We start from the raw sequence: 11,530 nt of genomic DNA, 5'->3' as shown, positions 1-11,530 counted from the left end.
GACACCTGTACGATTCGATGTGCTGGAATAGAAAAGGTCTTTGATCTGGGAGGGCTTTGATTGAATGTCGTGTGGGGCCTACATTTATTGATCTAGGTCGTTGATCTAATATCTGCATTTCCATCTTTTGATAATTGCACTACTGACTTTGTTTTATACTTTTTAGAGGAAAGATAGATGCAAGCTTGGTTTCAAATTTCGATTTCGGAATGCGTTTCGGCCGAATACCATGAAACAATAAAAGGACTTATCTTATTTCATACTAAATTTCGGCGGAAATTACCAAAAATTTCGACTAAAATTTCGGGATAATATTAAATAATTAAAAAAAAGAGGAAACTGTTCCTACGCTCGAGCATAGATACTGTTTGTCCACAAATCTGCCCATTTTTCACCCACAAATGGACACCCTAAGATGATCCAATGTAGTTGAGTTTTGATACACACCACATCTATGATGGGGCCTTTCAAATGAATGCTTAGGATCACCCAAGCTTTGTTTCCTGCACTCGAGCGCATATAAGCTATCTGAGCTCGAGAGCAGGAATTGTTGACTCATAAAAATTGAGATTTTTGGGTAGAAATCCTTTCTAAAAAGTGAAATTTTGAAATTTTGGCCGGAAAAAGTAATGTTTCGGCCTTTCTGGAATCTCGATTTCAGTTTCGGGGTTGACTGAAATCCGAAATTTCGATCGAAATTTAAAACCATGGATGCAAGGGCCCTCTTTATGCAAGGGCTAAAGAGTAAAGAAGGGCCCTTGAATAGATCCATGTCATTAAGTATAACCGAATTCAATTTCTCAACGGACTTTAAAAATGTCGTGGATCTATTCAATGGCTCATCTTCGGCCCTTGCATCTATCATTCTTCTACTTTTTAATTAAATTTTGGGAAATGATATCAGCAAACCATGTTTTGATAATATGCAATAACTTACCTGGTCCTATATGCTTTAATAATTAGTTAAAATTCCGAAAAAAGCTGTCACCAGGCTATGATAGGTGGTTAAAGCATATATTACAAGTTGATTTCGTGCCTATTATAAAAAAAAATGGCTATGTCTTTGCCTAATTTTTTTACCACTGCTACCGTGCTCAAGATGCCATCATCCAAGGCTATTGATTAAGGGTGCAAGTTTGTCCTTGTCAGCCCTGACCTACCCTGACTCGCCCTGAGCCCGAACAGGGTTAGGGCTGGATTTTCTAACCCTGAGGGCGGGTTTTGAGTTAATGCCTCGGGTACCTTGACCCGGCCCGACCCTGAATTTTCTATTATAGAATTGAACCATCTGTGCATGTTTCTTTTGCTAATGTTTTCTATTATCTTGGATTGATGTTTCTTTAGATTATTATTATTAATTGTCTCGGTTGCCCGCATGTTGTTGAATTCATATTGTCTTATTTTGTTCCCTTTCTCTGTTTATTGATCATTTTGTTCCATATGATAAGTGGTTGCTTTATTTTTGGCACTCTTAACAAGTATTTGCACTAGGGTCAATTAGGGCCGGCCCTGCCCAATCAGGGCCAATCAGGGCGAGCCAGGGCCAGCACAATACCCTATAGGGCGGGTAATGGGTTGAGGTTTTTCGGCCCTGACTTAGGATCAGGGCCGAGATAATGGGATCCAGGGTTGGGCTAGGGTTTTGAAAAACCCTAGCCCAGCCCAACCCTAGCCCAGCCCAACCCTGTTGCAGCCCTACTATTGATATTCCCAATCCCATGTTTTGATCACTGCTCTAACTCATTTTGTCTTTTCATTTTTAACTGGTATAGGGAATCGTAATAACCTTTGCTGGTTAAATAAAGTTGTGTAATAACCCTTAGGGCACCCGTTAAGGTGCATTGGGAATGATATTTTCCAATCATTTTACACACCGTTTGATGAAAATACTCATTTTCTGTGAATTTATCATCAAAAGTTGTGTAAAATATCATTCCCAATGCACCTTAACAAGTGGCCCAAGGGCACTCGTTAGCAAAACCCATTAAAAAAAAAAAAAGGTGATTTACTACAATTATCAAAACATGATACATGATAGTGCCAATATGAGTATTGAAAACCAATCAGAAATGTGGAAACAAAATGGGTAGTGCCATTATAAAACTAGGGTAGTGTGGATATTAAGGAAAGGGCCATGTACGGTATGGTACCGTACATGAATATAGCCCCTGGTCCTACTCTCATCAGATGATTTTAGAAGGCTACCGATATTGGAATTACCATGTTTTGATAATGGCACGAACTTAGCTTTTATATTGTTTGGTGTTAGGCTTCTGGGAGCTTTGTGGTCCTGCAATAACCTTTGACAGCAGTTAAAACAATAAAAGACAAAATGACTTTGTGCAATTATTACAATATAGCAGTGTCAATATCAGTACTCAGTAGCCTTTTAGAACCTTAAATCAAGAATGATCAAAAAAATGTTCTGAAGATGTCTTTTAAGCTGTTGATTTTGGCATGCTTGTACAAAAAGTGAGATCTCCATTCATTTTTCATCAGCCCTAAATCGACTAAGTAAAACCTTTCATGAATCCTGCCATGGATCATCATATCAACAGTCCCGATCACTAGGCATAGCCAAGGTTTAAAATTTCGGTTTCGGTACCGGTTTCGGACCCTGAAATTTCGAAATTTCGGTCGAAATCTGGTACAAAAATCGAAACCAATATTTTATTCTTCGGTGCAATATTAAATTAATTTTTAAAAAAATCAGATTTTTTGGGTCAAATTTCAAAAAACCCGAAATTTCGACCAAATTCCAAAATTTCGGCCAAAATAAATGACCGTTTCGGTTTTTGGTGGTTTCGGTGTCGGTCTCCACCGAAATCCAAAATTTCAGATTTCAGTCGAAATTTAAAACCATGGGCATAGCCGCATAGGTCAGTATCCGCCTTACTGTAGTTTGATAATGGCACTACCCAATTTGTTTTAGGAAAATGATATGGTAACCAACATGGTTTAAAATTTCGGATTTCGGTGGGGACCGAAACCGGAATTTACCGAAATTTCATTTTTCGCCATTTGACCGAAAATTCGGTCCGGAATTTCGAACCAAATTGCCAAATTTCGGTTTTCGGTGGGGTCCGAAACGTGGTAACCAAGAGTAAGACCTATGGGAGAAATCAACAATCAAAATGCGCCATGTATGGCATGGTCCCACTGGTATGAATATTGCCATTGGTTCTTTACTAAAAATGATGAGAAAATATGTTCTAAAGATGTCTTTTAAGCCATTGATTTTTTGCATCCTTCTGTCTAATGAGGGAGATCATTGTGGGCATCAGACCAAGATGAACCCTCACATGGATTCCAATCAATGGTCCCGATCTCTAAGCACATCATGCTCTTTTACATTCATCAGGACAATATCTCTAAGCACATCGTCCCGATCCCTTCATTCATTGCTAAGCCAAGGTCCCAGGTCTCCGAGTCAGCCCACACTTTTTCGAAGAATCCTGCACCCATGGGCATACGGCCTGGCAAGCCTTCCCTTTCCGCCGGAGCTTCATGGGCGTTGCCCGGTTCACCAATCAGATGTTTGGATGTGAGCTATACTCCGCGAGGAGCCACACGGGTGTATGTCCTTGCCTTGCCATTTGACCTCTCTTCCCATGTGACTAGGAATGCACAGTGACAACCTCTCAATTGTCACTGCCTGGACTCTCTTGCTACCACGGTAGCACCTAGTGTGATCAGCACCAATCGTGTTCGGGCAACGAAGCTTACACTCATTCACATTGGTTCATCCTGTTATGCCCCGGGCCTTTTGCTCTTCTAACGTCAAAGGTGGCCGACCATTCGTCAAGGCCCAGGAATCTGCTGGACATCTCAGCGGCGGGATTGGATACCCGCATCCGATCGAAGTTCAATTTGAGTGCCCCCCCCCCCCCCCCCCCCCAAACATAAAGGAGAGCTGTTTCTAGGTGGGTTGCTTCGCGAAAGACATTGCTTAGGACCAACGGGTCACACGACAGGTGCACGATCGACTTTGCACGCTCCATCCTTCGGCCCTTCGCCTATCGGCTTGGCAGGCAAGCTACCGAAGTGACGAGCTTCTACTGGAAGCAAAGCTTTGTAGAAGCTTCTGGAGGCATTCTGGTAGGAAGGCCGACCACTACATAAAGCGTAAGCAAGCACTTGGCTTGGGAGCAAGCTACCTTGATCCGCCTTCGGCTTCAATTCATTATGCTCAGCAGCTCCAACAAGCCCTAAAGTTTCTTGCCGCCTAAAACTCTGCCAAGAAAGCGTTGCTTTACGTTTGATCCTATGTGCCCAGAGAACGCAATGCGTTCTCCACTTTCGGACCTTGCAAAAAGAGAACGTGTTTTTTCCTCTGAGTTTATCTCTCATTCGCGGAGCGAAGAAAGCGGGAGGGCATATTTAGCTACCATTAATTTATTTTTTTCCAAGAAAATTACCTCACCAAATGGTGAGGGGGATGGGAGAGGAATGGATAGGACGAGGATTGAGTAAGAAAAGCCTAAAAAATAAGGGAGTTTGTATACAATGCCGAGCCATCAAATACCTTGCCAGCGGTACCACCCAGGGGCGATGGCACGTTTAAGGGAAGAGGGACAATTGCCCCCCTTAATTTTTTGGGAAAAAAATATACCTTTAACTTTTTAGAGGAAAATGATTATGCGCTCAACCGCACAATCCCTATATGCGCTCGAGTTTAAAATCACTTTCTATTAGCTCGTAAGATGGGTCCCACACGCGTTATTGAAATAGAGAAAAACCCAAAACCTGCATAGAAAGTTCTTCCCCAAACGAAAAGGGTTTCAAACCCTAATGAAGCGGCTTCTTTGACCTTTCGACTCCTTGCAAAAAATTTCTTCTTCAGTTCTTCTACCTCCCGACTCCTCTGGAAAAACCCTAACGAAGCTTCCCTTCTTCAACAGGGTTCGCGGCGAAGGTCTTCTTCTTCCCCAGCAATCCACCGCCATCCAAAGCCTCCCAAGTTAGTATTTTTTTTCTGCTGAAAACTCAATTCCAGCTTAGTACTTTTTTAGATTTGGGGTTGTTGAGAAGACATCTCAAATCAAGAAGAGTTTTGACGCTCAATCGATTAGGGTTGGTGAAGAAGTTTAAATGGATTTATGGTTTTGATTTGGGGTCTCGTTTTGATTTTTTTTGTTTCTCATTTAGGAAATCTGTTAGGGTAATTTATCTTAAATCGATTAGGGTTTCTGTTGCTTGCATGTATTTTTTGACTGATCTAAATCATTCATCTCAGATACCTTGTTTTCTTTAGGCCCTGTTTGTTATTTTATTTTGAGAACTATCACAGACCCTTGCTTTTTTTAGGCCGTGTTCTCTACTTACAAAGAGATGTGTAGAAACTAGAACCTACAAACTCTAACCAACTTTTTCTATGAACCCTGCTTATTTGTAGTTTTTTCTTCCACTAAAGCAAAATTAACTCGTTCTAAGATACATAGAGAACTTCATTTTGAAGGATTTCTTATTTGTTGTGTTCTAAGGGATGAAAGAAGGATTTCTATAATTTGTTTGGAGAAAAAAAATTACTATAATTTTTGCCCCCCTTGTGCAAAATTTATGGCATCGCCCCTGGTACCACCCTTGATATTTGATCCAACAACATGTTAGTGTTTGATACAATATGAACACCGGCAACGGATCTTGGCGATTCAACATTGAGAAAATCACAGAGAACAATATGGAATGAATTGAAATGAGAAAAAGACATACCAGAAACCATGAATCTTGTTTTTCTTTCTCTCATGGTTTCTCCTTGCTACACAATAGTCGGTGATGGGGACCGGCTTCCTTTCTCTTCAAGCGTGGATTCTCAAAGATTGGAAACAAATTCGTTGTGTGCAAGCAAGGCCCATGAGTTCTTTTTTATAAGCGTTTGTGGAACGAGATGCGACTCCTCATCGCGCTGATCCCTCTCCCCAAAAGCCTCTTTTAAACGTTTATACCTTTTACATAAAGTCTTTTCATTTAATGACTTTTCACAAAAGTACTTAACTAACCAAATGATATCGGCCGTCGATCTTGCAAAAGCCACATCCACCGTTAGGATTATTTCCTAACACAACAGACCCCTTTTTCGGTGTATGCTGTTGGATCAAATATCAAGGGCAGTACTTCAAGCCCACATGGGACTTCACGGTCGGGCATCATATAATTTCTCGTAGAAAACAAAATACTCCACCCAAAATATGATCGACATGTTTCTTGTTTTTTTAGCCACTTCTAACCCTCTACTCAGTCGTGCCTTCCCAAGTCTCTCTTTCTCTCAGCTTTACTCCTCTCTCACTTCTTGAGACTAATTTATCATAAAAAGAAAAATTCATGGTTGCCAAACATGGCCAAACTCACAATGAGTGTAAAAAGACCCTAACATAGGGGAGTCGCATGTAAGAACCCGAAACCGAAACCATTGTGATAATGTTAGTTTCATCCTTGCTTTTATAACACAGAACGCTTTTCAAGGACACGATTGACTGAACAACGCCCTTGCTAAAACCAGTTAGAAGGGCACCCTCATCGGTCCATCTCAAGAAAGTTGGCACAGAAAACACGGAAGTGGCATTGACAAATGCAGAATTAAATGAACAGTAAACACACTTGATTGACAATGAAGCCCGTGTAAGTGGCTTTTTACAAGGGCGCCATTCAGTCTATCATTCCTCTTTCTGAGGATCTTATTGTGATACTCCTAGGTAGTTTTCTGATAGAGGTTGTTTCTAATTATCCAGATTTTAAATATGGTTAGTACTTAGCAGGCGGAATAAAATCTTTAAGAATTTGGAATTGTTATCAAATGTTGATAAATTCTATAGATTTCACTAAACTTGGATGCATTTACAAGAGGATCAATGTGTGCTTATATAGAACACTTACATGATAAACATAGAATGGAATCAAGATAATTCTAGAAGAAAATAATCCTAATCAAATCTACTTTCCTAATGTCTATTGCTTGTCTCTTCTAATCCACTTGCGTAATTTATCTAGTTGCCTCGTTTACCCTACTTACCTAATCTACCTCCAAGATGATCCAACGGTGAAATCTCAACCCAATCTAACCGTTGGATCCCACATATTCTAACAAATGTATAGTCTAATCAAGAGGATGTTATCCTGGAATAAGACCAAGCAAGAACTATTACTATTGAGGAATTTTTCTTGTATCAGGAACTCTTTCTTCATGTTTACTGATTTTCTAGTTATCTCGAACAAACCAAAGTTCTCTCTCTCATCCTTGTTTTCTTCTATTCCATCTCTCTCTCCATATCCCAACACATTGATGAGCTTCTGCAAATTTCCTTGGCCACCTAGCCACAAAACACTAATTGTTTAAAAAATGATCGAAGATCAAAGATGGGGTGATACCACAATATCATTGGTGGGCCATGACTCTTGTGTGAGAGTCAGTGAGCCACGGTCAATTGAAATTCCCTACTTACCATGGTCCTCAAGATACCACTATAATTGTGAACTGATACTCCTCGAGTCTCACGTTGGCAGATACCACCTGCACCCGAGAGAGAAGCAACCTTTTCAGAGTATTTCTGATTGGAATTAGTAGGTTCAGATTTCTTCTAAATTTGTTCCTTATATTCCCACTAAATAAATGTCATTTTTTCTTTGTTTAGATAAATTATGAGTTAAAAGAAGTTGTTCTAGACTACCTCGAGACTAAGACCATATCTAGACCACATTTGCTTTAGGTCGTATAGTCTGACACTTTGATTTTTGGTTATCCTAGAATGCTTTAGGGGGGAGTGATAGTTTAATGCTAATCAGTACAAGTAATTAGGAAGAGTGTTAAGATTAATCATATTGTAATCTTTTTTGGATATTTTATGGGGCTAATTAGCATATGGTTTTAGCTAATCAAAGCGGAACACTATCTGTGAAGGGTGAGGGACTATTTACAACATTTATAATATTAGGGGTGCAACTCTGGTCGGGTTGAGGCCAACCCAAACCCGGCTCGAGCAACCATTTGGTCAACCCGAACCCGAACCCGAACCCGAACCCGAACCCGAGCCGACTCGACCCGAGGAACCCTTTTTGCCAACCCGAACCTGACCCTACCCGAGATTTTTAGCTTAAAAAATTAAAAAAATTATTAAAAAAGTCGGGTTCACTCAGGTCGGGTTGCCCAAGCCCTCAACCCCCGAACCCAACCCGACTTTTTCCCGGGTTGAACCCGTCGGGTTCAGGTTGAGCCCGCCCAAGTTGCACCCCTAATTTATATGGAAGGAGTTAGCTTAGGATATAAATGAGATTGCACACCCCCATTGGCCAAGTACATGGGTATTTTAGTCTTTTGGGAGGATGTATCCGATCCTCTAGATCATATTCAGATGAGTGGCTAGGATTTACACTCCTACTTTTCTTTGCCCTAACGAATTGGAAGTAAAGATGATAATGAGAGAAAAACTTAACAATCACCTTCCTCGTCATTTTGGTAGAATAGAGTGATTTGAGAAGATATAGGGATGTGATGGGGTATGAAAAGCAACGACCAATTAGCTATCGTCACGTGGCCCTTAAAGGGCCCGCCACCAATCCAACACTTGCCCAGGGGTAATTCGGTAATTGGCTAAGAGTAGGTGAACCTAAGCCCACAAAAGGGCCCACACCTGTCCTGGGGTAGGAAGTAATCCAACCACCCCAGGTCTCCTTCTATTAAAGGCCTCTAAAGGCTCAAAGTAGAGGATAATAACTTCTGAACCACCACTCTTAAAGTTTCGGCTCTGCACTTCTGCTCATACTGACTTGAGTGTCGAAGGGCCCGTCCGGAGTACGACTCCGGGTTGGTCTTCTGACATCGTGCGTTATTGTGCAGGGCTTCATTCATTCAGCTCAGCCCCTTGGGCCCGCTAGATTAGCTCTTTCGTCACTGCCGTCTCTGTTATCGATTTTAGGCCTAACTAGATGATTAAAGAGATGGGGCTTTATGGGTTTTTTAATCAATGTGAGGGGTGTATTTTTTTTTAAGAACTTCGCTTTTGTTTGGAGGTCTATCATTATCGTTACTCCTATTATTATTGATTATTTAAATGCGAGTTTGTAATTTTGTATTGTCTCTCCTTCAAACATCTTAGATTTTTTAATAACTTGTAAGTGGCATTGTCTAACATAATCCCACCCCACCTTGCCCTCAATGAATAATAAGAAAAGAACATTTTTTTTCCCTTGGGTTGATGAGCTGCACTTAGTTGGGTATGAGTAGAGGATGGGACCCACACACTAAAAACCTATTATATAGAGAGGGGAAATGATAGGAAGAAAATTCAAAATGCACATGCACTCAACTAGTTTTTGCTTCCCTTTATCCAATCATACTCATTACACTCACACCTTCTCTCTCAAAATTAAAAACCTCCATAAGATCTTTTGCCCATTTCTAAGACATGTCTCATATGTGTACTTGATCTGGACCGTCCATCTTGTTTGCCTCGTTCACAGTTTCTTTGGGCTAACCTAGCCATTTCCATCCTTCAAGAACAACAAAGGGTGACATTCTTATAATGTTTCCCTTTCCCACAGAGCTACCAACATGCCATTAGAAAAGTGTTTAATAAAGTGAGGATTTCTATTCTCGAAATATGGGAGTGGGAATATCATTTTTCTAATAAATTCTTATAATATCTGGTATATGATGGGTTTGCATTAGCTTATTTTATTCTGTACGTTTCAAAGAATATGGACCTGAAAAAGTACAAGTGGGAGTCACATGTTCCATGATCCAAACCATTTATCTGCTACCCTCGCTTTTGATAGGTCCACCCCACACCAAAACTCTCAACCATCAGCTCATCCATATATAGTAAGGCCCAATTAGATGACATAATCTCCGAACTAGGGGTGCAATTTGGGTGGGTTCAGTTGACTGATTCGATTTGAGGTGCACCCAATTCAATTATACTGTGAACTCTAGTCCTGCGGGGGTGACAATAAAAGAAAGTTATTGTCACCCCTAGGGCAATAACTTTTAGGGATAATTACATTTACACCCCCTCTAGTTTCTGACACATCCCCTTAGTTGAAGGTTCGTGTGTTTGGATTCGGGTATGAGCCCACATTATTTGGATGATCCAAAGCGTTCATTTGATGGGTCCTGACATAGATAGGGCATGCACAAAAAATCAGCTCCATCGGATCATCCTAACCCTTCAATCTATGGATGAACCTTCAGCTGAGGGGGCAAACCTTAAACAAATCGAAACTACAGGGGTGTATTATATTTGTCACTTTTTAAACTATAGCGGTCGAAGTGGATGTGTCAGAAACTAGAGGGGGGTGTAAATGTAATTATCCCTTTTTTATTGTCACCCCTAGGGCAAGATGAAGAGGGTGACAATGAAAGAAAGTTAAATTGTGCCGTGAACTCTAATCCTGAGAAATTATATGATGCTTGGTTATGCAAACACGTGATTTTTAAAATGTAAGGTACGGCCCACTCCGTATGATGATCCAAACCGTCCATTTGTTGGGCCACAACATAAATAGGCTTTGCCTCAAAAATCATTTCTATAGGATGATCCTAACCATCCGATCTACAGAAGTTAAATTGGCACTTATTTGCGCCTACTATTTTGATAATACCACCCTATTTCACACCACCTTATGTTTTGACAAGCAAACATTCTAACAAAGTTCATTTCAAATCTGCTTTAATGTTTCTTGACTACAAATTCACTATCACAACACTTCACTTTTCTTGTCTCTTCTTATCAAATAAAACAGCCAAAAGTACTTTAGAAAAGGGTAATGATATTTGCCCCATTTTCTTCCCGAGCCACCTTTTCTTAGTGTAAAAATAGTAGTCATAAACACACTAGAAGAGGGTGGCCCGGGGAAGAAAATGGGGTGAATATATCACTAACCAAACTGTGTGCATCCACTGCATGACCTCCTCTAAAATATAATATCTTACTTTCGAAGTGATTAGCAAAAGTCATGCCAGGTTGTGCGCCAGAGGGAGTGGGGTGGCAGTATCAGAATGAAGGAGTGCGGAATTATTTCCAGCTCATACTTCCATACACGCCATGGGAAATTCTCTAGTTAAGCATTTTACACGCGGAATTATTCGAATTTCCAGTTATACCCCTGAGCAAGTCTGTTAAGATCATCAACCTATTTTAGTCGAGACCCAACAAATAAACGGTTTAGATCATCTAATAATGTGGGCCCCCTTACAACAGTACAGTTAACAAATGAAGGAAACATTTTAAAATAAAGAAAGGTGCCACTATCAAAATTAAGGGATGCTATAAAGAGTCTCTCTCTTTCACAAAGATCCCATGTTCAAACCAACACACGTCATTCTTCTAATCTTCTCTGTTTCAACTTTTAAATGGGAGATGATTTTTTCACCCCCTGTAGGATTATACGCCCCATAAAAAAGCGTTAAAGTCTGCCCAGTGCCCACCATTCCGTCCAGGGGGCGCATAATCCTACAGGGGGTGAAAAAACATCCACTTCCAAAAATAGGAGAGATAAAGCAGGGACAGATTGGTCAATAATAGAATAAGTAGACCTA

Source organism: Tasmannia lanceolata, unplaced genomic scaffold (genome assembly GCF_043159265.1).
Source record: "Tasmannia lanceolata isolate RefF3 unplaced genomic scaffold, GAP_Taslan_0.1 ptg000012l, whole genome shotgun sequence".
Taxonomy (NCBI): domain Eukaryota; kingdom Viridiplantae; phylum Streptophyta; class Magnoliopsida; order Canellales; family Winteraceae; genus Tasmannia; species Tasmannia lanceolata.
This window is presented reverse-complemented; position numbering follows the sequence as displayed.